This window comes from Pseudonaja textilis, chromosome 1 (assembly GCF_049901715.1).
Source record: "Pseudonaja textilis isolate UNSWEBS1 chromosome 1, rPseTex1.2, whole genome shotgun sequence".
NCBI lineage: Eukaryota > Metazoa > Chordata > Lepidosauria > Squamata > Elapidae > Pseudonaja > Pseudonaja textilis.
In genome coordinates, this window is record NC_141990.1 from 47,740,476 (window position 1) to 47,767,211 (window position 26,736).

Below are 26,736 nucleotides of genomic sequence, written 5' to 3' on the forward strand. Positions count from 1 at the left end.
GATATATAGGCACACATATCTCAGCTGCTCAAAAGCAGCGCCCAAATAATGGATGTGATATACCCAATCTTGGTGTCAAGATAGATAGATTTTAAGACCACAACACTGCTTTTCCTTAGCCAGGTTCCTTACCTGATCTGCTATCTCATCCACCAAGTTATGGATAAGAGTGGTTGTTATACAGTAAATCCAGGAATGAAAACAGATTGAAAATGCTGGATACACTTTCTCATTTGCACATAGATTTTTATCACTTATATATGAATGAGAGAGATCACCACTTCCACAAGAGATGGAAATATTTTTCAAACAGCTCTTTTTGTGTGTTTCTGATATGCTGATAAATTATTATTATTATGGCATCATGATGACTTAATGGTTGTGAGATGAGACACCCTCTGCTTTGGCTGTTATGTCCTGGTTGTGACATTTTTCAAAGAAACATCCTGGCACACTAGAAGCAAATGATTTGGATCAAGTATGTAGAAATATGCCTTAGGATCTGCTGTTTGCATGGAAGGCTCCCTGTTAACTCTTCCAAATGGAAATGGTTCCCTTTCACTGTACATCTCCCTGAGGCAGGACTTCAGCATGAACTTCTCTGCCACTTTTCTTCACTGGGATACTGTTATTAATTCAGCCAAGTCATAAAAAATGAATGAGAATGAGAATAAAAGACAAAAAAAAAAAAAAGAAGCCTCAATCCAAATACTGAGTGCCTAGAGATTTAAATAAGACTGTGCTGGAAGAAGGATGGATATGGAAAGATAATAATCACAACTGGTACAGACTTTCTAATTGTACTGCACTTTTCCTTTGAATCTATCAAACAGATGGATCTCAACCTCCTCTTTCATATGAGCTAATGAGTGTAAACTCACGTGCTTACATAGATATCCAAGAAACACAGAAATGTGGCATCTTTAAAAGAGATAGTACAGGGGGCTCAGAAAAATAATAGAATGCTCTTCATTAATTTGAACTGGGCAGGCTCTGGATACCTTAAACCCCAAGTTATCCAAAATCCAAAGTAGTTAGGAGACAAAGGCAAGGACAGAAGGTTATCCAAGTCCAATATTTTGTGGGGAAAAAAAGAAACCAACCTTTTGATTAAATTTAGCTACAGGTAGCAATCAGATTGTCTTCTTTCTTTGCAAGATGTGGGCCCCTGAAGAACTATAAAAGGTCATTCATCCTGATAGTATGGTCAAACATCCAAAGTAGAATGCCCTCAGATATTCTAGAAAGATTGCTTAGATTTGTCATGTAATTAGATGGTTGTCTAGAAATACCATGTAAGCAACAGAGTAATTTATAACAATGCACCAAACCTATACATATATATAAGATAGCTTACTATCTTCAAGTGTGCATTGCTTTACTGGAACCAATCTTTAGTGGTGGAAATAAATGTATAATGCCAAATGCACTAATGATTCTGTTTCCATACAAATCTCAGTGTGGTTGCTGCTTTCAAGAAAAGAACAGCAGAATTCAGAATTCAAGTCTGACTTGATATTGAGGAATGTTTTCCTTGTTCCCAATTGCAACCTTACTTGAGATGAGAGAAGTAAAACAGGGAAACAGGAGACCCAAAATGGCAATTCCAAATTCTACCTAGCATAAGTAGTTGTACAAATGGAAACATGGTAAGGTTTTTTTTGATGCGCGTGTACAGAGAAGACGATTTTCGTGAATTGGAATTTTTGCCATAATTTAAGCCTTCAGAAAGGAAAAAAAGGCTTTGACTGGAACAATGGAAACAGAATTGTCAACCCGTTGTTAATTATTTTATGATTTTTAAAAATATCTACAAGATTAAAGGAATACATGAAACAAAACTGTTCTCCAACATCATCTTTCTTTCTTTCCAGTAAAATTTCTATTTTGATGAGATGCCACTTTGTCTATTTCTTCACCAGCAGCAACGAGACCACAAGATGGAACTTCTATCAATCCAAACCATTTCAATTTATATGACATTGTGGCTATTGTGTAACTCAACCAGCTTCATGTTAATTATAAAGAAGAAACCAGACATATGACACATAACACCATCTCTCTCTGAAACATGTTTCTATTCAGCAGAAAGATGTTTTCTTTTAAATGTCACAGGAGAGTTTTGCATTAATTCTACACAGTTTATTCTTAATCAGACAATATATTATGTAAATATGGGTATTAAGCCAAATGTGCCTCTTTCAAACATTCTGTTTCTAATTTCCAGCCCACTCTGTGAAACATAATGAATGTATATGTCCTTGTAACCTTGGAATTGTTCAAAAAGTCCTGTTCAGTCTTCAAAGGCCATAAGACAATCTTAGATAATAATTTTCTCAGAAGGGAAAAGCAGAGGAAGAAACAATGCTTGCAGTCTAGCCAGACGGCTTGGTAATAATTAGGATCTAGAAAGAAGGAATTTACAAGAATATCTTCTGGTGAGTAATATGTGTTTGAAGCAATGAAGGCAACCAAATAAATGAATGGAAGAAATTGAAGAAACAGAGAAAAACAGGAATAATAGGACAGATTTTAAAGCTACAATTTCTGACTCAGAATTATTGTTATTTTTCCTATTTATTTTATTTTATAAAGAAGAGCACTTTTTAAAATTTAAGCTATTCCTGATTTTAACAATGTCACCAGAGTAACAACCAGTGATTTTAGTAATTGAGGAAATGTTTATCAAAATGTTATGGTGAAAATCCACAGTGATTTTATCAGAAAATCTATTATGTATACTATCATGAAATTTTTAAACAAAAACAGAGAAAGTGCTTTAGCTTTCAAATCCACAGTGAATTACAGTGAAAGTAAATACCAATTTAGAACAGCATTATCCACTAAAATATTATAAATAACTAAACTTGAGTATGAGCCTATTTACTGTATATCAAAACTTACTAGGATATCCAGTAGTGTCATCCTGGTCTTCCTTCTCTCTGGAACTATGAAATATGTTGTCCTTCTTTTGCTCAAATACTTATCAGGCAACCATAAGTAGGCTACAAGTTTTGGAATGCTCCACTTTGTGTGATATCACTAACATCCAGTGGGGTGTGATAGAAAAAAACAGCAATATGGGGCTTGCAATAACATTATTGAAGCCCTGCCTTTTTGTATATGCATTTCATTATCAGCCATCTTATCTTTTTTTTGATGTCCCTACAGATTTCTTGATGTCAATAGTTTATGAAAACATTAATTTTGCTTAGAAAATTCGCTATCACAAAGCTGAGTTTATAGTCCACACTTAAAGATATTGCAATCAATTTGGGGGGCTTGATGTCATATGTAAATTTAGTTGATAGTAGCTTATTGAATAAACCATGAGTAACCAATGCATGGTTTAGTACATTACCCAAGCAGTCAAGGAATTACTAATTATTTGGTGTAGACCTGGCTAGATATCAAGAGACAATGAGTTCTACTTCATAGACATAGACATTTTTGGCTGTGAATTTGGAATTTGGAATACATATTCTCTCTTTCCTCTTAGCCTAAAGAAGCAAGCAATGGCAAAATCCTTCTGAAAAATTTTCCAAGAAAACTGCAGGGACTCATCCAGGCAGTTGTCTAGAGTCAAGACTAACTCAAAGAATGCACATATTAATAAGGTCATTTTCCTCATTTGCTTGATGGCCAGCTCACATATTGAATTCCCAATATTTTTATGGCAGATTTCAAGGAAAGGAATGGTGAATGATTAAATAAGGGGTCATTTACACAAACATATATTTGGTGCACTTTAAAATTAAGAACAAGTTTTTTGACACAAAATCCTGTCACAAGCTAGTGCAGTGGTTTTTGAAGGTGTATCTGATTCAGAGAAATTACTATGATCATTTAAAATATATTAGAATGCCACTTTTATGGTATGAATCAATCTTAATGTGTCTCATAATAAAATAAAGCCAATCTGTGTCTAAGAAAGCTCAGGTCAAACTGTCAATGGGGTAAACTGCAGAAGTTAATGCGGGGCTAATGACTAGAATGTTGACCATAATTTATTTCAAGGTTAAACCAAAGATTTGGAAAATATATGAGGAGGAGGAGGAGGAGGAGAAGATGGCTCTGGGGGAGACATAAGGCATTTATTAAGATGATTCTGAGCTGGATAAAGAAGACCTACTTGAAACAATGAGATTTGTTCATTTTCATTTAACTTTGAGAGAGCAATGAAATCTTATGCAGAATTAGGATTCTGTTAGAGACACCAGATTGGCAGTAGAAAGTTGAGATGATCCTGAAAATCAGGAGTTGTAGAGAGAAAATAGCAGAGGGAAAAGAACAAAAACCAGTCAAGCAGAAACATTATCCCTGCCAAGAACTGACTGATATTTTACAGTGTATGTATACAATCAGTTCTGGTGACATCCACTCTCTTGCTCACAATTGCAATTGCAATTTTGATAGGTAATGGTTGGATATTGTAAAAAGAAACCCCTGTCTAATCTGAGTAAGCCTTTCCTCAATCCATTTTGTTCGTATTTCACACTTTCACTCAGCAGTGAGACATCCTAGGAACCTAATGCAACAGCAGATGCTTGGCTTTGCAGTAGAGAATCCCACATAGTCACCAAACCCTTCTGCCTTGCCAAGCCAATGGAAATGGTACAGAACACATATGTCTCCATGTGGCTAGAAGTTCAGAATCTAAAAGCAGTTGAGCAGTTAGCATTTAAAAATTGGCTTAGAATGGAGAAGAATTTTATTCTTGGATGTTAGCTCTTAAAAATTGAAATTGATATATTAATTGCTCTGTGAAGACCTTAGCAAACAAGCTTGATATTTCAGTCCTCGATCTGGCCATGTGATTAACACAAATTTCTAAGCTTTAAGAGCTTTCACTGGGATTATAGTTTAGCAATGTTAGCAGGTTGTATATCTTGTTTGAGAAACAGTTGCTTTCCTTTTCCCTTTATTAAATTATTCTAATCATTTTTCAATGTGCCAAGAATTTTCACAGGGGGATTCATACACTGTTGCTTAAAAGTGTAAGCTTCATATTACATAGTTATAAGTGGGATATTACAGTTATAAGTGCTTTGGCTCACCAAATTTAAGCATGCTTTAATTCCTGTGATTGATTCCTGTGAATGACAGAGCACACCACACACACACACACACACACACACACACACATATATATTATTCCCTATCAACATTTACAGTTTGTCTATTAAATCAGCATTTTTTAACCCATACAACTTTAAGATATGTGACTTTTCTCCCAGAATTCTGCAGTCAGAATGGGTTGAAGAACCTGGGAGTTTGAAGTCCACACCTCTTAAAGTAGCTGAGATTGAGAAAAGCTTTAAGAAATCACTATAAGAAAACTGTTCAATGAGGCTCCCAGATAGGATTTCATCAGATTGCAGCTGAAGAGTCTCCGGTCACACATGGCAAAATCAAGGGCTGGGAGAGAAAATTATTTCTAATTACTTGGAGAGAAATGGGAAAAGAAAGCAGGAATGGTCATATTTAAAGGTAAGCTCTAAGGATTCCTGAGAGATTGAGGAATGCTATGGAAGTTACCAGAAAGTAATATTTAAGTAATACTGGTCTGTCAGTTAGTCTGTCTGTTTGTCTGTCAAGGGTCTTCAAACTTGGCAAATTTAAGACCAGAATTCCTGAGCTAACATGGCTGGAGGAGGAATTCTGTGAGATGAACTCCACAAGTCTTAAAGCTGTCAAGTTTGAAGACCCCTGGTCTAAGTAACTATCTAAGTATCTAAATTGTATATGGCTACTCATATACATGACTCTGGGCAGCTAACAGTTAAAATCTTATATTTGTTTTCATTTTAGATTCATCAATTTAAAAAAAATTGAAAACGAAAAGAATTCAAAAAGGAAAAACGCCTTATGCTAATGAACAGATTTTCACCATGTGAGGAAAATGTTTTCAGTCTCCTCACTAAGAGCCACTTAATTAGGCTTTTTATGTTTCCTGCCTTTACTGCTGACAGCTTATCATCTACTTTTGTCTATTTTGTAGGACCTAAAGTGATTTTCTCTGATCTCTATAATTAAGATAGATTACAGAAATGAAATCCCCACCACACAGTTCCTGCTAAGGTAAGTATTGCAAAAGATTCTAAGATAGTCTTACAAAGTGAAATTCTATCATAGTTTTGTAGACACCACAGTTCCTCCTGGTTGCTTTCCAGTGACCTAATCTCTTACCTATTCTCTCAAACAAAACTGGCGCTCTCAATATGTTCTCATTCATTTTACATTGTTCCAGGAGTGATCAAACATTACTCAAGCCCTGAATGTGAAATGTGATTCAGCATAAAAGGAACCCCATTGTACCCTATGATTATTATTAAGTACCTTATGGTTCTTGACTCTGACAAATATATATTTTCTTTTATGTACATGGAAAGCATTTGCACCAAGACAAATTCCTTGTATGTCCAATCACACTTGGCTAATAAAGAATTCTTTCTTTCTTTCTTTCTTTCTTTCTTTCTTTCTTTCTTTCTTTCTTTCTTTCTTTCTTTCTTTCTTTCTTTCTTTCTTTCTATCATCCATCTATCTATCTATCTATCTATCTATCTATCTATCTATCTATCTATCTATCTATCTATCATCTATCTATGCAATATCCATAAGGTTAATGATATTTCTTCCTTTATGGAATTGAAGGGATTGAAGCATAAATAATGATCTTGTTGATGTCTTCCACTGAATAAGTAAGTTCATGATAGACTAGGTCAACCAAGTAGTGCAGCTCAGATAAAAGACTTAGAAGCAATAGGTTGAATGAAAAGTACAGTCTTCTTGTCCATCACCAAATAATCCCACATGCGCCCCAATTTTTGGTTGGAATGATTTATGGTCAGCTACTATTGGCCTGATGCAAGAATCACTATAGTGTAAAGGTATTGTTTTGATTTCAATATTCTCCCTGCTTTCAGTCCTCCCAGGGATTTGACACAAATGGCAAACATTAGGGTTTTAATTATTATTTTCAGTGCAGCTTTTACTAATAGCACAAAAAGAGCTCTATAGAATTATAGGGCCTACAGCTATTAATTAGAATGAGATGGTTGGAATAGGTCTACTACTATAGGAATCTAACAGGACCTTTCTCTCTTTTCTTTATATTTCACACAGTTCCTCCCAGAGAAATCTATGAACTCCCAAGAAATGTAATCTAGAAAAATATTTTTATTATATTGGCTTCATAAGATATTCTCCTATTTTATACTATACTATTCCATCCAAAGACCAAGAAAATTTCTCCTTTTATTCTTGTGAATGCTAATGATATACAGAAATTGAAATATAAAAGAAATTCTTTTCATTGTTTCAAAGAACAGTGTATTCAAAGTATACTACTGTCAGGTTGTAATTCTTGAGGTTATTTTCATGAGTTTTAAGCCTGAGGGAAAGCAGAAGAATCTGGACTTTTTCCACCTTCTAATTTATATTTTAAAAGCTCCTGCTTGAGTAACTAGTTTATTTCCAATTAGCAACAATTGCTTCTCAAATTAACTTCACTGGCTATGATACTGTCATTGTATAAAGCATTTGACCTTCTCCAGATTTCAGCTTCATACTCTTTTATTTCTAGTTCTTAAGTGATTTATCTCAAAAACTATTGTAGACACAGTTAGAATGAGACCTTTTGATAATTTGGCTGGAGCTTGGAATTAAACCAGAATTTAGCTCCAAATTAGAGGGTTTTGCAGATTCTGATTAGCAGACTAAAAGCTTTCACTTAGCTGGCATGAGAAGAGCACCTATCTACTAGGGAGAAATAATCAAGGCTTCTGCAAAGAAAACACAGAGACATAGGCATTCAGCAACAATAAATTGTTATTGATTGCAAGCAAATCACAACCATTATACTCACTCCTATATTCAAGTCCTCCACCACTAGTTTAACCAAGCTCCAGCACGGGTCATTGGAGGAAATGAATGCGCAACAAGATAGAGATTCAGAGCAAGAGAGTCTTCCAACAAGCTCAGGTTTTTCAATCAGCTTTATAATTTTATGTCATTTGAATTGGACAGTTCCATGCCTATTTGTGCATTCCTTGAAGCTAATGTAAAGTCCAGTAGGTATTACGCTGTGTAACATTAAAGTGGTGGAAGTGTTCCCAGGTGGAAAATTATATCATTTTTCAAATAATAGGTTATCTTCTTCCGTATCAAAACATCAAGTTTCTCCTTGTGCGTTTTGTACAATTGCTGCCCTGCTTTGCCTCTATTCAGGTAATATACAGTAGATATTATGGCTTATTTTATACTACTGATTTCTGTTTCAGTCAAAATTCTGTTGTGTTTCAAGCATGAAAGCCTAAAAAGTATATTTCAATGATTTGGCGAAGAAAACTTAAATTTGATCATTACTTCCTTGGGAAGTTGACCCTTTGGGATAGTCAAACTTTGTAAATGGTAGGTAAACCTTTTTTCTGATTAGCTGATTGCTAATCCTTATCCAATTATTTGAAAACTTTGTCATGTAGCAGGAAGAGTTTGGATTGATTCAAACTGGTGAATGGCAATATAGTCAGTTAAAATATGTTTTGACTGCTCAGTTTGATTCAGAAATGTTAATGGAAGCTGAACAATGGAAAAAGGTTGAGGATAGGTTTGCAGATGTTTGTGATTTGCTTGCAATCAATAGCAATTTGTCATTGTTGTATGCCAGAGTCTCTGTATTTTCTTTGCAAAAGTCCTGATAATATTTGTCTAGAAAATAGATGCTCTCCTCATGCTAGCTAAACTATTTTTTGTAATGCAGAGTGAAAAAGTAAATTAAGGAGTAATGCTAACCAGTTGCAGGAACTCAGTGTTCTGAATTAGAATGTTCTATAAATAAAATTATGGGCTAGTCTTTTAAAGAATTCTAAATGTGTGTTTTAAAATTACAATAATTTTAATTATCAAAACATTGTTTTCCATGCTTACTGGACATTCTACAAGCTATTTCAAAGGACTAGGTGGCAACTTCATTATGATGGAAAAGTTTATTAATGAAAGACATTAACATATGAAGTTTAGCTTTTTCGATAATTTTCCTATTTTAGTTAATATTATTAACTTTGTCAGTTTAATGCTGGTATAATGCTGAGAAAAGTTTACATCTTCAAACCTGAAGTATGACATTAAATTATATATCAAAATATGGAATCTATCTGTGAAGAACTCTGGATTTATCAAGCATGGTTAAAGAATGGTTCAAGGGATTGTTTTATTACAAAAGAAAGACTATTAAAGTTTATTCAAAATGGAGACAGTGGTGTCTTGCATAAGAAACAAGGCCTTCCTGAGCTCTGCCAGATTCTTTTATTATAGCACAGGGGTGTCAAACTCAATTTCATTGACAACTGCATCAGTGTTGTATTTCACCTCAGGGGGATGAGATGAGCATGGCCAGGTGGACATGGCCAGCTCAACATTACACATGTCGGGGGCAGCTGTAGTGGTCCAAATGCTCTGCCAGTGAAAACAGGCTCTTGAGCTCCATTTTTGGCTGCAACAGCCACCTGAAAACCCTCTGCCAGCGAAAACATGAGGCTTCTGAGCTCCATTTTCTCAGGTCCATTGAGAGGCACCACGGCTCCTCAATGTTTCCAGGGAGGCCCTGCAGGCCAGATGTAAGCACCTTGCGGGCCAGGGCCAGCCCCTGGGCCTTGAGTTTGACACCCCTGCTATAGAATGTTAAGTTCTGATTTGTGTCCTACTTCTCAGTGGGACAGCGCTAGTGTTATCATGACCAAATGCTACTTTCATCATTTTTACTAAGGCTTTTGCTCCTTTGAACATATCTATTTCCAATGGGAAGGCTCACACAGTATGCAATGCCCCTTACTTTGACTTACAAACAATCACCAATATGCATGAAATTTCAAATATGCTTACTGTGGTTAGCAGCTCTGGAAGTGAACAGAAATATATAAATGTGTTCATGTCAGCAATTTGGTAACAAATTCTAAATGTACACAGCTGCATTGAAGGTGAAAGAAATTAACTTTCATGGCATAAACAATAAATATAGCTGTATGTTCCAGAATTTTACAACCAACTTATACATAGATGACATACAAAGTCCCCTTCTTTCTGTACAATGATCTGATCATTCCATATTAAGAATCCTCTAAGGATATTAATTAGGCAAGTTATTTGTCATCTTATCTAGCTGAAGCAAATGTTATCCAATTTGTTTGAGAAATCTAATTATGTCTAATAAATTCCTTGAATCAGCTAGAATGAATGTTGTTGTGTTTGTACTTCTCTTTTGGTAAACCTTGTAATCTCAATCAAGATATAATTAGCAGGGCTTCATAATCTCTATAAATAGTGTAGAGTTCCTGAATCATAATTACTTTTTAAAGGCCTACAAATCACAACCATCAATATGAAAAAATGTTGATGCATAACGTGCATTGATAGTTTTACATTAAAGAAAATAATTATATCCTTACAGAGATAGAGAGGGAGGGAGGGAGGGAGGGAGGGAGGGAGGGAGAGAGAGAGAGAGAGAGAGAGAGAGAGAGAGAGAGAGAGAGAGAGAGAGAGAGAGAGAGAGAGAGAATGAACTGTAACGGCTCTAATCAGGAGTCGATTTCCCCAAATCTAATATTAATAAAATGCTGTTCCTGTGAGCAAAACCTTCATCTCCCTCTATAACTTACTAGGCAGGATTATTTTTTAATTTTATAATTGAAGTAGATCAACAGTTCAATCAAGAAAATGCAAGGCGTCTGACACGTGCAGAACAACGAAATAGGTTCAGTACCTTGGACAGCACTAATTCAGAGATTCAGTACTATGGCTAGCAATATTGCAAAGTTAGAGCTGAATGCCAGTGGTAGAAAGATTGTGAGTTCCATTCGCTCAGGTATTGTATCAGACTTTGTTTTTCCTTTCCTTTCTTTTGTTTTAGGCCATATCAAAAAGAAAGTATGGATTCAAACACTCATACATAAAATAATACAAAAAAATAAACAAGAACAAAAGGAAATGCAAGAAAATGTAAACAAACAAAAACCTGGTAATTGTATTTTATATCCCAAGTTGTAATTTTGATTCTGTAAGCCTTTAAAATGATAACTAAACCTTCAATGTTGACCATTACTGTTCAAAAAATTTCTCAAAGGGATAAACGTAATAATTCAATCCTTTATATCTGAAATTACAGTATTTTTTCATCTCTTTAGGTTTATTCTTTTTGCTATTGCTCCAGAATAAAAAACATATCCTGATCATTCATAGTCATAGTTACTGATATAAAGTATACAATAATTCCATACAACATACAGAGTTTTGTCAATAATTCTTCAACATATTATATAATGTTCTTATTTACAGAAGCATGTAAGGAAGATCATGATAATAACATATGAGCGAAAGTGCTATCAAATTACTTACAATAATTATTAGTCCATCCTTTATAAACATTCTAGATGTAGTCCATTAAAGAGAAAAGAACCCCACAATCTTTGAAAGATTAATTCCAATTTTAAATCACTGTAAACAAAATATTCTTTAAACATGGTTAAAAAGAATGGAAGTTTTCAGTTCTTGTTTTGTTGCAGACATTTTAAACTGTTCCTTTGTTTTTTTACAGGAAAAAAATGGATTCTGAGATTTGGAGATTGTTCCAATTGGGACAATTTATAATTGGGATAAAAGTTGAAATATCTTTTGAAAAATAAATCCATAAATATTTAATATAATTAATACAGCCCAGAAATCCCATCTGTGCAAACCATTCTGGTGCAACATCCAACCATAAAGAAAATAAATTAGATTTATTCCAGTTAATGTTAAAGCACCTACACCTTTGTAGGTTTTTAAAAATTATTTTTTCTGGATTTTTAATCTGAGAAATATAATAATTCATCTATTTTTATTCAAAACGGAGATCAAGTGGTTTCATTTACAAGTCCAGAACAAGGAAGAGGAAAAACAATGAATATGCAACCCTTTCTTTATAAGGGTTGAAGATTTGTGATGGTAATTTATACCACTTAGATCAGAGGTCTCCAAACTTGGCAACTTTAAGACTTGTGGAGTTCAACTACCAGGTATGCTGGCTGAGGAATTCTGGGAGTTGAAGTCCACAAGTTGCCAAATTTGGGGACCCCTGACTTAGATCATAGGAATAGCACTTAGACTTATACACTGCTTTATAGCACTTAACAGCTCTCTCTAAGCTGTTTACAGAGTCAGCATATTGCGCCCAATAATCTGGGTCCTCATTGTACTCACCTCAGAAGGACGGAAGGCTGAGTCAACCTTGAGCCACTCAGGATCAATCTCCTGGTGGTGGGCAGAGTTAGCCTGCAATATACTGCATTCTAAATACCATGCCATAATTTTATCAAGTGAGACTGCTATTTTTTAAATAAGTGACATTTCAGACATTTAATCTTGCATGAACAGAAGATGCATTTACTAAGATTGATAGAAAGATGATTGAGGAGTCCTCTCTGAGTTCCCTGTTTTCTTTCAATACCCAAACTAGGTAATATAATCCCTGAGGGGTCCATGGTTTGGGCTTGCTTGTTTTCTTGCAGATATTTCATCACCCAAACTAGGTAACGTCCAGGCAGTGCTAGCACTGATGATGTTACTTAGTTTGGGCAATCAAACACCTGCAAGAAAACAAGCAAGCTTCAGAAAGCACCAAGGACCCCTCATGTCAACCCTGAGCTACAAATATTCTTCTTTATCAGTAACATCATCAGTGCAACCAAGCTCAGAGAGCACCAAGAATTCCTCATCTCAACCCTGAATTACAAACATTCTCCTTTATGGGAAGATGGTTTAAAATTAAACCATAGAAGTCATGACTGGAAGGAAGAATATAAAAAGGTAATTTTTCACTGTTTGTATTAATTATTTAAATAATTCAGGAGCTGTCATCTCCTGTTGTCTCTTGCAGTACTGTGTTGTCCAGGAGCTATAATAATTTTGAAGACTTTCCTGAAGAAATATAAATAATAATGTAGATGAGGGACTTCTCGGTTATGAGAAATATTTTTTCAAGGAGGTTCGTCTATTGTTTAATCCAGATATTTTCACAGATTTTTAAATAGAGATAAGTGATGTATAAGTGATGTATTTTTAAATTGTTATCTTATGGATTTCATAGGCTATTCAATTAAATAGACCTTCAACAAGCTACAACTTCAATTTATAAGTGCAACTTTGATTAAATCAAAATAAGGTAACACCTACGTTCTCTTTTTTTGAAAAAGCAGAAGTGAGTTAAATTAGTGTCCTTGACTTTAGCAACTGTAGGCTGCAAAAATATATTAATATAATCTTTAGATTTATTAAATATGATTTATTAAACAATATTTGGTTACTAAAAATGAAAGCGATGCAAAGGCTACTGTGTCTAAATGGATTATGAAGTCTTTGGTATTTTTATTTAACTCCTGAAATCTCATCTTATTATTTACAGTGTCTTCACTGGAAACGTATTGAAATATATTTGTTTTTCAGTTACTGCTGATAATGTGCCATCTCATATCTTTAAACATCTCATTTCTTTGAGCAGAATTTTCTGAACTCTTAAAACATTTTCTATGAAGTAAATTGTGAAATTCATATCTGGCATTTTTTTAAAAAAAATTCAATAAGTGAAAATTTAGAGTCTCTGTCCTATAGCTCCTGCTCATGTATAATATCTTCTGATTTTTTGAGAGGCAGTAAAATAATTAGTGACCAACTATTGCATATCTGTAATATTTTCTTTCTCCCATCTAACTATTTCCAGAATCAAAACTAGTGACTCGATTCACTTTTTTTTTAAAAAAATGAATGTTTTATGTTACTGTGCTTCAGGATTATATCTTTTATAATTTTCTGTTTTCATGAAGTACTTTTGCTAAAAAGAATTTAACCTCATTCCCAACTATAATGGAATCTGTATGCATAGAAACATATTTGTTCATATTTCCAAACATATTCATATCCTCCTCGCTTTATTACTATTTGTGTGCTTAAACAGCTAATTTTAAATTTCTTGGGATAAAGAGCTGGCATTTTACATATGTTTATTTATTAATTAATTAAATTTATTGGCCACCCATCTTTCCACAGGGTAACTCTAGGTGTCTTGCAATATTAAAAAGGTGAAACTATATAAATAAAATACTACAGAAATACAGAAATACAATATACAGCCTTAGCTAAAAGATGGGGAGGGAAGAAGTAGGATGAGCAAGGGGGGAGTGGGATCTCTTATTAATCTATCAACCACCTCCAAGCTGAATCCCCTCCCTTGGAGCCTCAAGTCACCTGGCAGAGTTGTTAAGGTCAGGAGGGTTGCAGTCAACCTCACTGTGGAGGCAAGAAGTTCCAAAGGGCAGGAGAAAATATAAACTATTTGCTTTATAAAATTCCATACATGATGGTGAAAGATTAGGAGAAGTATTCAACTTGACATCTGAATTTCTTGTTCCACTTCTTTTCATCATGTAGGTGAGTTTCATTATCACAACTGTACTCTGTAGTTCCAATAAATTTTCAGTCAACATGATATGCCTGGTGGAGTCATGATTCTATACCCCAAAATAAAGAATATATTCTCAAATATAAGCAATCAGCATGGTGTTATTTTCTTGGGAGCCACTTTCAGAATTAAATTAATTAGTGGCTGCCCTATTTACAAATCAAGAGAAAAATAGTTTGTATGACTAACCTAATCTATATGACAATTTTGATGTCTACAAATCGCCCCAAATTAAATAACATTAATTAACAATATGAACTTCAAAAACCTGCAGCATCACATCTTTCCTGAAGAAAATGTGCAGGCTTTTCAGATTTCTCCAATCCATCTTAACAGGTAACTGGCTTCAACAGTAATGATATAACCTAATGACTGTCCAACAGAAAAATGAATAATTATTTAATGGAATTGTTCTTGCTTTGCTGTATTCTCTGTAATGCATTTGATTGCATGTATTCCTTTCTATTATCCACATGCTACATTTTCATCTTTGCTACAGCATTTGTTCCTGCTTATGCATTCAGTTACATGTTTGATTTTTCACTATGACTAATTTTATTCCTTTTATATTACAGTTGTGAGTGAGTCCAAGGTCCATATTAAGAACAACATGCATTCTGTGATAAGGTAATATAAAGGCACTATGGCACATCTTAGAGGAGACAAAAGAAAGGCTTCCTACTTGGTCCCAGATAAAGTGAAAGGTAAGTGAGAACCGCAAAGTAATTATCACATTCTTTTCATCCTGAGCAAAGGGACAATATGGAAAAGTAACTTCTGCCTAGCCTCTGCTTTCCTCTACATGCTGTCTGCCCAGGCAATCAAGAGAATGAGAAAAAAAAATACAGAAAATGGGTTGACCTGAGATTGCCCAGTGTAATCTTATGCACAGAGAAACTAATTTCCTAATAATCTTCTTGAGTTTGTAGCCTTATTTAATAGCTTGATGTACCAGATTCATTTTAAAAGAAAAAGAACCCAATAGACTTCATAGAGTGACTTTAACCATATTATTCTTAGAGAAAACTCTGTACTTTTAGTATCTACTAGGATCAAGAATGAAATATAATGCCTTTTCCTTAAAGCCCGATGGACTCTTTACATAGTGGAATGTTTTTTCTACATTCTGTTCAACTCCTAACAGAATTTAGCAGACCCTTTAAAGAAACAATGTTCTCTTTATGTCTCCTTGCTGAATTTGCATATTTGACATGTTGCTGGAAATTTTTTAAAAATGTCCAATGCATTTTAAAAGAAAATAAAAGCAGTGATTAAACCAGTACTTATTATTTAAAAATGTAGCACAAGAAAGTAATAAATTACTATTTCATTGTCTGAAAATCTTAAAATGGGAGGAGCTTATGCCTGCAAATGGATCGTTACAAAATGTCATGATGAATTATGGCAATTTGAAGAACAAACTTTTGAAAAAAAAAAGGCACAGGTAATGAACAGGGTAAGCAGACATGCAACATTTGAGAGAACAAAGCATTGTAAGATAATGAGAAATTTAAAAAGAACACTGGTTTTATGTCTCAATTCTAGCAGAAAATCACTATCATTTAATAATCTTACAATTATTAACATTGTGATATATTTCTTTTGTTCTCTTTCTCCTCTTTATTCTGCATTTCTTTTGACCTTTGTGTTATTGTAAAAAATTGATTCAATTTATAGCATCCAGCTATCAGCTAATGTGGATAAGTGGGGTAGGAGATACAGGTTAAAAAAATCAAAATGGTGGCCATGATCACACAATTGAAGCTCTGCCCCCTTTTAAATGTATAGATAGCCCTGAATGCCCTCGATGTGTCTTGATTCTCCTTTATATCAACATTGGTGGTGGGGAAAGTCAGGTTCAGTACTCCAATAATAGTACTGTTAAAACCTCCTGCTATTTGTATCTCAGAGGGAACTACTATTAATATCCATACATTTTCACTAGAAGAATTAATATTTTCCTAGCGGTAACTATTTAGTTTAGGAGGAGGAAAAGAGAAGGAAAGCTGCATTGTCTGAATAACTTATGCTGAAGATAATCTTTTCAGTAAAACTATAACAAGGATGAATTCCAAGTATATCGTTCTGGATTATTAAAAACAGAGCGCACTGCACAGAGAGTGAATAAATCCGTCTCCCTATTCAGATTGGAAAAAATTGGTAGCATTTTACAGAAATGACTTGCTCCCTATAAAAATCCCTTTAGTTAGATCTCAGAGGCAAAATCCAGCCATGCTTACTGGCAGGAAGTGTTTGTTCCATACCTGGGACTGAAAATGACATTTTCATCCCCCACCTAGAACAGTTGGTGATTCAGGAAAAGGACTTCCTTGAAAGTCACTGGTCCTGCTCTCCTGCTATTTGCTTTACATTCATTGTAAATGAATCCTCATGATTTCTCCATATGTTTTATGTTTTCTTTGCGCTCAACACAAAATATAATGAAATGCAAACATCAGGGTGACTAAATATTATGTACATTTATCAGTGCATGAACGAAACAAAATCACCTTTAAGGTAACATATGTCCAGGACATGAATAACCTGTGCCCTATGTCTAATCTCTAAAGAGTTGAAAATGCAAGTCTTATGACACGTCATCCTACAGAATTATATTGTTGTTATCCAAATACTTAACAGATTTTCTTTACTGATTGGAGTGATAACATAAGGACATTGGTATCTCCTATATCAACAGTTCAGCCTCTAAGTTGATGCTCCCAAGCACAAATCAATCATTACTTGTCAAAGTAAGGAAATTCCCACAAACTACTATCAATGTTTCTGATTATGAAATAGTAGGGGGGTCTTAATCTTGATGAGCTCCTGGTGATTGATAGTTAGATAAATCGACAGACGGATAATAGATAGATAGATAGATAGATAGATAGATAGAAAGAAAAATAAATACCTGCTTGACAAATAAGGAAAAAATAATTGCATCAAATACATAGTGCCAAAGTAATGCCCCCTCAAAAAAGTAAAAATATGATTTGGAGAACATTTTCTATCCCAGGTGGAATTTAAAGATAACTTGGGATAGTAAATCCCCAGATGAAAATGACAGAGTAGGATTAGAATTAGGATTTTTCTGGATCAGGAGTATTTGAATTAATATGTTAATATTGCCTGGAACAAAAAGAACATTCTGGAGTAAAAAAATCAGTCAAATTCTCAGGATATTGTTCAGTGCATTGTATGTGCATGTGTGATGATTATAAAGACACCTAAAATTGGCTAAGTGTGGGGAATATTGTCAAAGTTAATTTGAAAAACAGAATAGAAGTGATATTGACCCATTTGAACTTTAGTGTTGGGGAAGATCCTGGAAGGACTGCAGACAGCCAAGAAAGCAAAGTAATGGATCATAAAACAAACCAGAGTTCTCACTTGAAGCAAAATGACCAGACTCAAATTATCATATTTTGTACACATTATGTGAAGACTCAGCTCCCTTGAGAAATTTAGTTTGCTGGGAAAGGTGAACGAAAGAGGAACAAAATAGAACTAGTAACAAGGTGGATGAAATTAATTATATTTGCAGTGGTGCACCTTTGGAAGACAGGAGATGGATTATATTGAAGAAGGCTTATCTATGTGGTTGCTAAGAGCACATAAACATCAACAATATTATTAAAGAAACACTCAAAAGATATATGGACTACCACTAATATATCCTTTAGGGCCAGCGTATTGCCAGGACAAGTAATACCGATCATTGTAGACAGCCAAATATCTGTTTACTCAGTAACTGCTATAATGGTATGGAATGATATGGAATCAATAAAGTATTGATCAATCAATTAAAGTAATGGCTAACATGTCAGATAGATGAAATTTGACTTTATGACTTGGTTCTTCTGACTGGCTATTACCACAATCATATTACCACAATGTTCAGCTTTGGAAATAGAAATTGATAAGTTATTAGGTATCCAGGCAGAGATGAGACTTAGTACATAGTTAATTAAGGCAAATGTATTAAATATTTAATAGATTACCATCATTTAATAGGATTACAGAATAAGATGCCAAATTTCTAAGCTTCTGAGATTCCTGTGTCTTGAGGAAACCTTTCTTTTCTGAAATGGCTGTTGAGGGTTTGATTGAACTGCAAGAACCTTTACATCATTATGCCTTAACAGTTTCATTTTCCCAGAAGACATGACTGGTAACTGACAATTCACTGTCTATTTTCAGAGGATGCAAGGTAACTCAGAATTTTTAGCACCTTTCAAGGCTGAAGATACACAACGTTGAAGGCTACACATTCCACTGCAAGCTACCATCCAGATACAGAAGAGAAATTAGATTTCAAAGCTGATAAAAAGGTTAAAAAAATATCTACATAGCAGCTGCATATTCCCCCAGGAGCCATTGCCTTTGTCAGTTCTATCATTTGTCAGAATGCACATGCAGATGGTAAATACAGGCATGCAACACATCATATAAAAATCACCTTTTCTGCCTGCAGCTCAATCATCACCATCATCAATGTGATCAGGTCAAACTACATGCAAAATCCCTTCTAGCAGAAAACATTGCAATATATTTTCAATCTTAGGACAAGATGAAGACGATTTACAAACTTCTTTTTAATTTGGAAAAGTATTTAATAGTGAAACCCATGGCAATAACAGAGATTAATTTTGATTGATTACCCCACTAATTTTTTTAATAAAGTTTTATTTGGGTTTTCACACACAAAATACAAGTAAAACATCTTTTTTGAAAATAGCATGGTCCCGGGTTGAACTTCTTTATACAGACGCAAAACTCAATTTCATGCTCCTTTTTGTATTCTATTCCATATCTCATACTATTTTACATTTTCTATATAGTTTTTCCCCTCTTTTAATTTTTTCAATTTTATTTTGATTATCTCATCTCAATTCAAATCATTATATTTATACTTTTGTCTGTTCTGTTTCAATTTCATATTATCTTTTCTCATTAAACAAATTTTCTCCTGTAGTTACTAATTGGAGTATGACACCTTTATGTGTCTGGCAGTCTGCTGGCTTTCTCCCCCCTCTTCACCACCTCTATGGGGTAGCTTAGCCCCAAAACCAGTCGGCTCTGGGCGCTCCAGCGGCGAGCACGGATCAAAGCCTCGCAGAGACGAGGTTTTGGTCTGTCACTGAAGAAGCTCAAACCGGAAGTCCGATTACCCCACTATTTTTTAGACCCACTTCTTTGTTGTCCACTGTCTGGTCATTATATACACTAGTAAAGCCTGCAATATGCTTGGTTGGAATTTGAATGAGGTCTTTTGTTAATTTTTTTTTTTTTTTTTCAGGAGATAAAAATAGCAACTAGGCCATCAGTGTAAGAATTCTCCTGTGGCTGCTGCTGTTGTTTTCAGAGTGAAAAAAGAGGATGGGAGGAATTGTTTGATCTTTTTTTTTTTCCTGAGAAAAAAAACACTGCCTATGGCACATTGAAAATATTTGAAAAGTAATTCTGCATGATCTTTAGCATGTTTTGCAGGCAAGATGGGCAAGCTTTATTGAGTTCGGGGCTTTCTGGTACTGGGTTCAAGGAAATGGGTCCCCAAAGTGTATTCAGATAGGCCCTCCAGCCCTTGTCTGATTCACTTTAAACAGCCTACCCCTAAGTCCCCAGAGAGCAGAGAGTGGATTCTGTGGGGATAATTTCTTTCCCTTCCCAATCATTTGATAATGACAGAAGAAAAAAAAGGAAAGATAGATTAAAATTAAAGTAGTAATATTCTTCCTTCATACCCACACTCATACTCATACTGTCTCATGCACCCTCACAATAAATAGAACTGGAAGGTGTGAGGCTGGGAAGGCTAGTTTAGGATCTCTGTCTATTACTCTACAGGTTAGAAGGGAATGAAACAATAGGCCTCAGCATTTAACACTTTACCTCAATGATGTTAATCTAAAATGTGGTGGGAGTTTATTTGGTGGGAGATTCCTCCTCCACGAACTTTTCTAGCTGAAGCTCTTGTGTTCAATCTTTCTGTTCTCTCTCGAATCATCCATGAAACAACACAAAACCCTTCCTTCACTTCTCATTGTCTTTAGGCCTAGAAACATAGTACTTTAGATGTTTTGCTAAGCCCACCAACTAAACAAAAACCCTCCTTTCCAGAAGTCCAATCCAGATAATATCGCATAAATTTATTCAGGGAGGCAATATCACATAATTACTTGAAGACATATTCCATATAAAAGCCATAAGTCCTGAAAGACTCCATTTTGGGAGGAAAAAACCCTGTGATATTAGCAACATCTAGGTTTTGTATAAAAATGTGAAATATGTTTGGTGATGTAATGCTGCCAGAAACTAACTGACTGACTGACTGACTGACTTACTTATTAAACATATTTATATGGCTGCCCAACTTACACACAATGACTCTGAGTACCTTACAAAATTTAAAAAGTTTACATTACAATAATACATAGACCGCTCATCCCAATTGCTGCTAAAGACAATAATGGATCAGAAAAATTAATACATACTGAACTGGTGCTCTGAACTTCTCCATTTTCATGTTGGATTGCCTTCTTTGACAAGCTCAAGTTATCTGAGATGTTTCTGAAATCTGTGATATGCTAGTACAAAACCTGGGGTTAACAATAATGGGAGAAAATTCAGTCTGGCACTTTTATAGACCTCATCAAACAGATCACTGAATCCAGGTTTCTAATTAGATTAAGAAGTATTTTTTAAAAATATTAAATAGAATTATGAGGCTCATCGTGGCAAAATCCTGCACAGAAGTATCATCATGCCTAACCTGCACTAGAGATCCCTATGTGATTTCCAAAGAATAGCACTTATTTTAAAGATATTTTCTGTGCACCTTTAGAAACAAAGTTCTGTATGTAAACATTTATGAAATGGTGGGAGCCTGAGAGGTTTGGTAGATTCATTATCTTAGGTGAGTATTGTGAAAAGAGGAAATTTAAATTGTTACTGCAGTGCAGCTTAGGTATTGTTTGTCCAATAAACATACCGTTTTAAATTTGAAATTGTAATTGTCCCCCAACTATGATGTTATACATCTGATCACTAAATCAATTGGTCAAAATATGATATTGGGTCTAGGGTTTTTTCCAACTGTGTGTATCATTTCTGGCTAAAGAAGTATAAATGTTAGCTTGGCCTTTTTTTATTGTAGCATGTTAATATCTGCTTATATTTGCTGTAGAATTAAGTATCTACCTTGATGTCTATTGCTTCTCTCTCGCCATATATTTTTAAAGTGCAGAATTAGGTTTTATAGAACAACACAAGGTCTAGTGGTATGAATTTTCTGAACAGTTAGATGTTCTCATGCATTTTCTGCCCTTAAGGAATTCAGTTCTCAAGTTTTTCAAAAATATAGGCTGCACAGAATGCCAGAAGTTATTTCTCAGTATACCCACCTTATAGAAGAAATCTAACCAAGCAGGTCCCAAGTGTATCATTTCTTAGATGCAGGACTTCAGCCTTCTGCATTTTTGGAATTTCAATGTGTAACTAGCACTATAGGTATACCTACTGAACTTTGATCTTCTCTCAATTTTTGCTGGAGACTTGTTCTCCTAGTTGTTTTGTTGCTTACATGTCCTCTAGCCAAAAGCATAACATTTCAGCACGCAAAGTATACAGATACAAAGTATGGGGAAGATATTAGCCAAAATTAAGTTTTCTCTCCTAGTCTCCCATCTAAAATTCTATTATTCAAAAAGAAGCAATATTTTGTTTTGGAATTCTTCCAGCTGTTTGGCTTTCTCTGCAGTAATATATTATTAAAAAGCAAGCCTGTAATCACAGATACCAAACAAGATGATAAATAGCATATTTAGAGATGTGCAGCACACAGCTCTACAATCAGTTGAATATAGTAGACAGCTCAGATCTACATGGAGAACATAGTCCTGCATGTACTTAGTAGCCAAGCCAAAGTCATGACCGAAATATGCATGAAGTTGATAGCAAACCCTGATATAAGGTCAAGTAAGATCAGGAAGGCCACATTCTCCAACCAGGTTCTAATAAAAGTTATCCCCTCAAATAACCAGTGATACTCCATTCCATGCTTATATAGAAATATGGCAGAAGACAAATTTATTGATCTATTGTTTGTATCCTCAGTGGCAAACATGTAGTGATAAAATTAATAGAAAATAAAATAGTTAATTTATTTCATTCATATTATGAAAGCACAAATAAAAAATATTGAGGATAGAAGCTTCCGTTTTTCTTTATTCAGGTCTACCTGAATGTAAACACTCTTTTTCATTTCGTTTTGTTTTGTTTTTAATCTTATAACTTCTTGTGCTAAAAAAGCTCTTTCTCACCTCTGGAAAACAACTGAAAAGAATTGTGTTGAGATTTGCTCACGGTAAAGTTGCAATGGTTTTAATTTTCATTGTTATTTTTCCACAAAATGTGCATAACTCTGCTTTCTTTTTGGGGGGGTTGGGGTATTATTTTTTCCTTGTAAGAATTGATATACAGGGGGATTTTGTTTCTGTGGAACATAAGTTTGTTTGTTTCCTTAAAACATTTGTATAGCCACCCATCTTAAAACAAATTTCTCTCTGTGGTTTATAAACCAAGAATAAAACAGTGTATGCAACAATAAAAGCAAAGATACTTTCTTTTTCCTTTATTTTATTTTTAAGTGTAGTTTAAATTTCTGTTTTGGTTTTATTTTATCTTCTACATGGATTAATTTTCAGCTGGATTCTGCTGTATTCCATACCTAGATTTTTTTTTTTTAGTAAAACTACTGTTTTGGAATAAACTTGTTTATTTCTCTGTTTGGAACAGACTTTTGTCCTTTAGTTTAAACTTAAATCGTTGTATAACTGTGAAGGGGCTAAGCTTCCTTTAGAAGGCTGGAAAAGATTGAGCATAAACGTAGATCTTGTTTAATGTACGATTTGCATGCTGCAATAAATTTCTCTTTATAATTAATATGCGGAACAGAACATTAATCTGTTATTGGGAACAGAATAGCTCTCTTCCAGCAAGCCAGCTTCCACAGGCAGAAAAATTTCTAATCTAAACATCCAATCATGCAAAATAAAGCTTTACAGTCCATAAAATTATAGTGAAGAGAGAAAGTTGGAGATCCAGCTTCTTTACACCCTGCTGTAAGTTGGTAGGGAGAAGAAAATGCTAGTGTATTATACCTATTATCTGACATCCTTCGATAGAGCAGGCAATTTGCTTTATGATGTTACTGCTATTTGACTCATCCATTAATAGCTCAACCATTTGACCAATGAAGCTCTTGGCTATTACAGGATTAGTGAATCTAACAAATATATTTCTAAAATGTTTTGAAATAACTTGCCCTGGCATCATGGATTAGTACTACCCTGTTCTGTGGTTGGCTTGAGATCTTAAGAAAACCTACTGGCATCATTGCTACAATGCCTGTTAGTTTCCTTTGTATCATGATTTCCAACATTTTTTCTTCCTGGCAATGGAACTTTTTGTAAATTTGAAAAACATAGGATGTTTTTATGCATTCTCTTATTATACGTATGAATTATGTTTTCCAGTTATAAGGGAGCAGCTAGCTTTGCAAAAGCAGTTTTAACGAACAAATGAGGTACGAATATAATTTTTTTCTTTTCACAGAAAAGTTGGGAAAATGGTAGAAGTAGATAACCCAAAATACAAAAGCAAGTACAATGAAATAAGACAGGGGAATGTAAAGTACCTAGGAAATATCAGGATACTACAGTATAAGGCATATAGAACAATTATGCTTCTAAACTACCTTCCAGAGAAGAAAGGGAATTAATTAGAAGTACAAAACTGTGTATGAATATAGTGACATCCCTGTCAGCATATATGGACACAAGAAAATGGCAAATACAGGAACTGGCTAAAAGTGAAGAAAGAACCATGTTGCAATTTTGGCATGGGGGAGAGATAATAAATACAATGAGCTGGTAAACTGTGCAGACATTTTTTTCAGGACTTTTGAACAACCAACATGACAAGAGAAGAAATGAAACACTTGGTCCTCTTGTCTTCCTGAATGAAACATGAAACATGTTAGTAAGAGATCCCTATTGTAATAATAAGTATGAACAGGGAAAATCAAAACTACTTATTGTTATGTTTGGGCAATGAGAGGCTGAACCAGGGCATGGATGCAACAATACTTTATTAGAATAATAAAGGACTGAACGTGCTTGCCAAGCCTGGAACTGGCTCGCAGTGATCAGCAACTGGTTGGACCCCGCAGCCTGCTTTTATAGCTGGCTGCTGGGGAGAACCAACCAATGAGAGAGAGGGCAACCGCCCCCGCAGCGCGAACGGACCTGAGAGGGAACTTCTTCAAGTTCCAGGGACATAACACCCCTTCCCCCCAGATGCGAACACGCATAGTCTTTGAGGTACGCTGGAGGCTTGTGCTGGCGCCCAGAATGGCGCAGCTCTGGTGAATTGTCTATCAGTTCAGAGTCTGCAATGGAGGGTTGGATCGGTAGGGAGTCACTAACGCGCCCCTCGGTCAGGGCTGTCTCGGGACTCGAAGGGTTGGTCTCTGGAGACGTGTTCCCGTTGACTGGTTCGGACTGGTCGGCCATCTGGAGGTCGTGGTCCGTGTTCGGGTTCCCTGGCTCGGCTGCTGGTGTAAGCAGGTCACCGGAGTTGGTGCTGATGTGGGGTTGATGCTGTGGACTCGTTCCGGTCTGTAACCCTGAGTCACCGCTAACGAGGGTGTCGTGGCGCTTCCGCAGCTGGTCCACGTGCCTTCTCCAGACTCGGCCGCCCTCCAGTCTGACTCGATACGACCTGGGTCCGGTGATGGCCACGATCTCGCCCGGGATCCACAGGGGGTCACCAGCGAAGTTCCTCGCAAACACGGGTTCCTGTAAGACAAAATGCCTAACCCCCGATGTGGAAGCGAGGGGAGAGTCAGGGCAGTAATGTGGGTGAAGCCTGTCCAATACAGTCCGCAGGCGTCTACCCATCAGGAGCTCAGCCGGGGACTTATTAGTGACTGTGCACGGGGTTGAGTGCTGGCTCATCAAGAAACGGGAGAGTTTGTGGTGCCAGTCTTCCTTACTGAACCTAGCTAGAGCCTCTTTAGTGGTCCTAACGGCTCTTTCTGCCAGGCCGTTACTGGCAGGATGAAAGGGAGCCGTGAAGATGTGGCGGATGCCCAGGTTGGCAGCGAAACGGCTGAACTCTGCCGATGCGAACTGGGGGCCATTGTCGGAAACTATAGAGTCTGGTAGCCCGTGTGTTACAAACAGGCGAGTCAATACCTTGGTAATCGCTTGCGTGGTGGTTGTGGATAGATGTGCCACGTCAATCCACTTAGAGTAAGAGTCCACGATCACCAGGAACATTTTGCCGTGCATCGGGCCTGCTAGGTCGATGTGAATCCTGGACCACGGTGTGCTGGCGCTTTCCCACTTAGTGGGGGTGGCAATTGGAGGGGATGGACGGGATTCCTGGAAGGGATGGCAGGAGCTTACCCATCTGCTGATGTCTTCATCGAGTCCCGGCCACCATACGTAGCTGCGTGCTAATGCCTTCATTCTGACGATGCCAGGGTGTCCTTCGTGCAACGCCTCCAGAACTCGGGTACGCAGTGAGGTCGGGATGACCACTCGTGTGCCCCACAGCAAACAGCCCTGCAAACTGGATAATTCCTGTAGGCGGGTCTTGAAAGGCGTGAATTTCGCTTCAACATCACCGCCCGGCCACCCCCTCCTCACCCAGTCCAGTACCTGGGCGATTGTTTTGTCTGCCTTGGTTTTGGCAGCAATGTCAAGGGCAGTGATGGGAAGGTCCAATTGGGTGACCTCAAAGATAGCATGGACCGGTGCAGGATCCTCAGCTGGAGCAGGCAGGGGGCAGCAGCTGAGGGCATCTGCGTGGGACAGTCTTTTACCTGGGCGGTGTGTGAGTCTATACGAGTATGCCGCTAGGAAAAGAGTCCACCTTGTCATTCTAGGAGACAGGACTTGAGGGGTCTGTTTGTCACCAGCTAGTAGACCCAGGAGAGGCTTATGATCCGTGACCAGCTCGAAAAAGTGGCCAAAAAGAAATTCATGGAATTTCTTCACAGCTGCGACAGCTGCTAAAGCTTCCTTATCGATTTGGCTATAATTGCGCTCCGTTGCAGAGAGCGTCCTGGAAAAAAAAGTGATGGGGGCTTCGGAGCCATTGGTGAGCCTGTGGCTTAACACTGCCCCAATTCCAAAAGGGGATGCGTCCGCTGCTAACACTAATGGAAGGTTGGGGTCAAA

At 36.2% G+C, this 26,736-nt stretch overlaps 1 long non-coding RNA gene across 1 annotated transcript; it reads left to right on the plus strand.

Annotated features, from left to right (window-relative positions):
* Positions 1–12,619: 12,619 nt before the first annotated feature.
* LOC148127605 (uncharacterized) lies at positions 12,620–19,113 on the plus strand. Its single transcript, XR_015740970.1, has 4 exons — positions 12,620–12,840; positions 15,064–15,192; positions 15,791–15,944; positions 18,033–19,113. It is a non-coding gene; the product is annotated as an uncharacterized LOC148127605 (long non-coding RNA).
* The last annotated feature ends 7,623 nt before the right edge of the window (positions 19,114–26,736 follow it).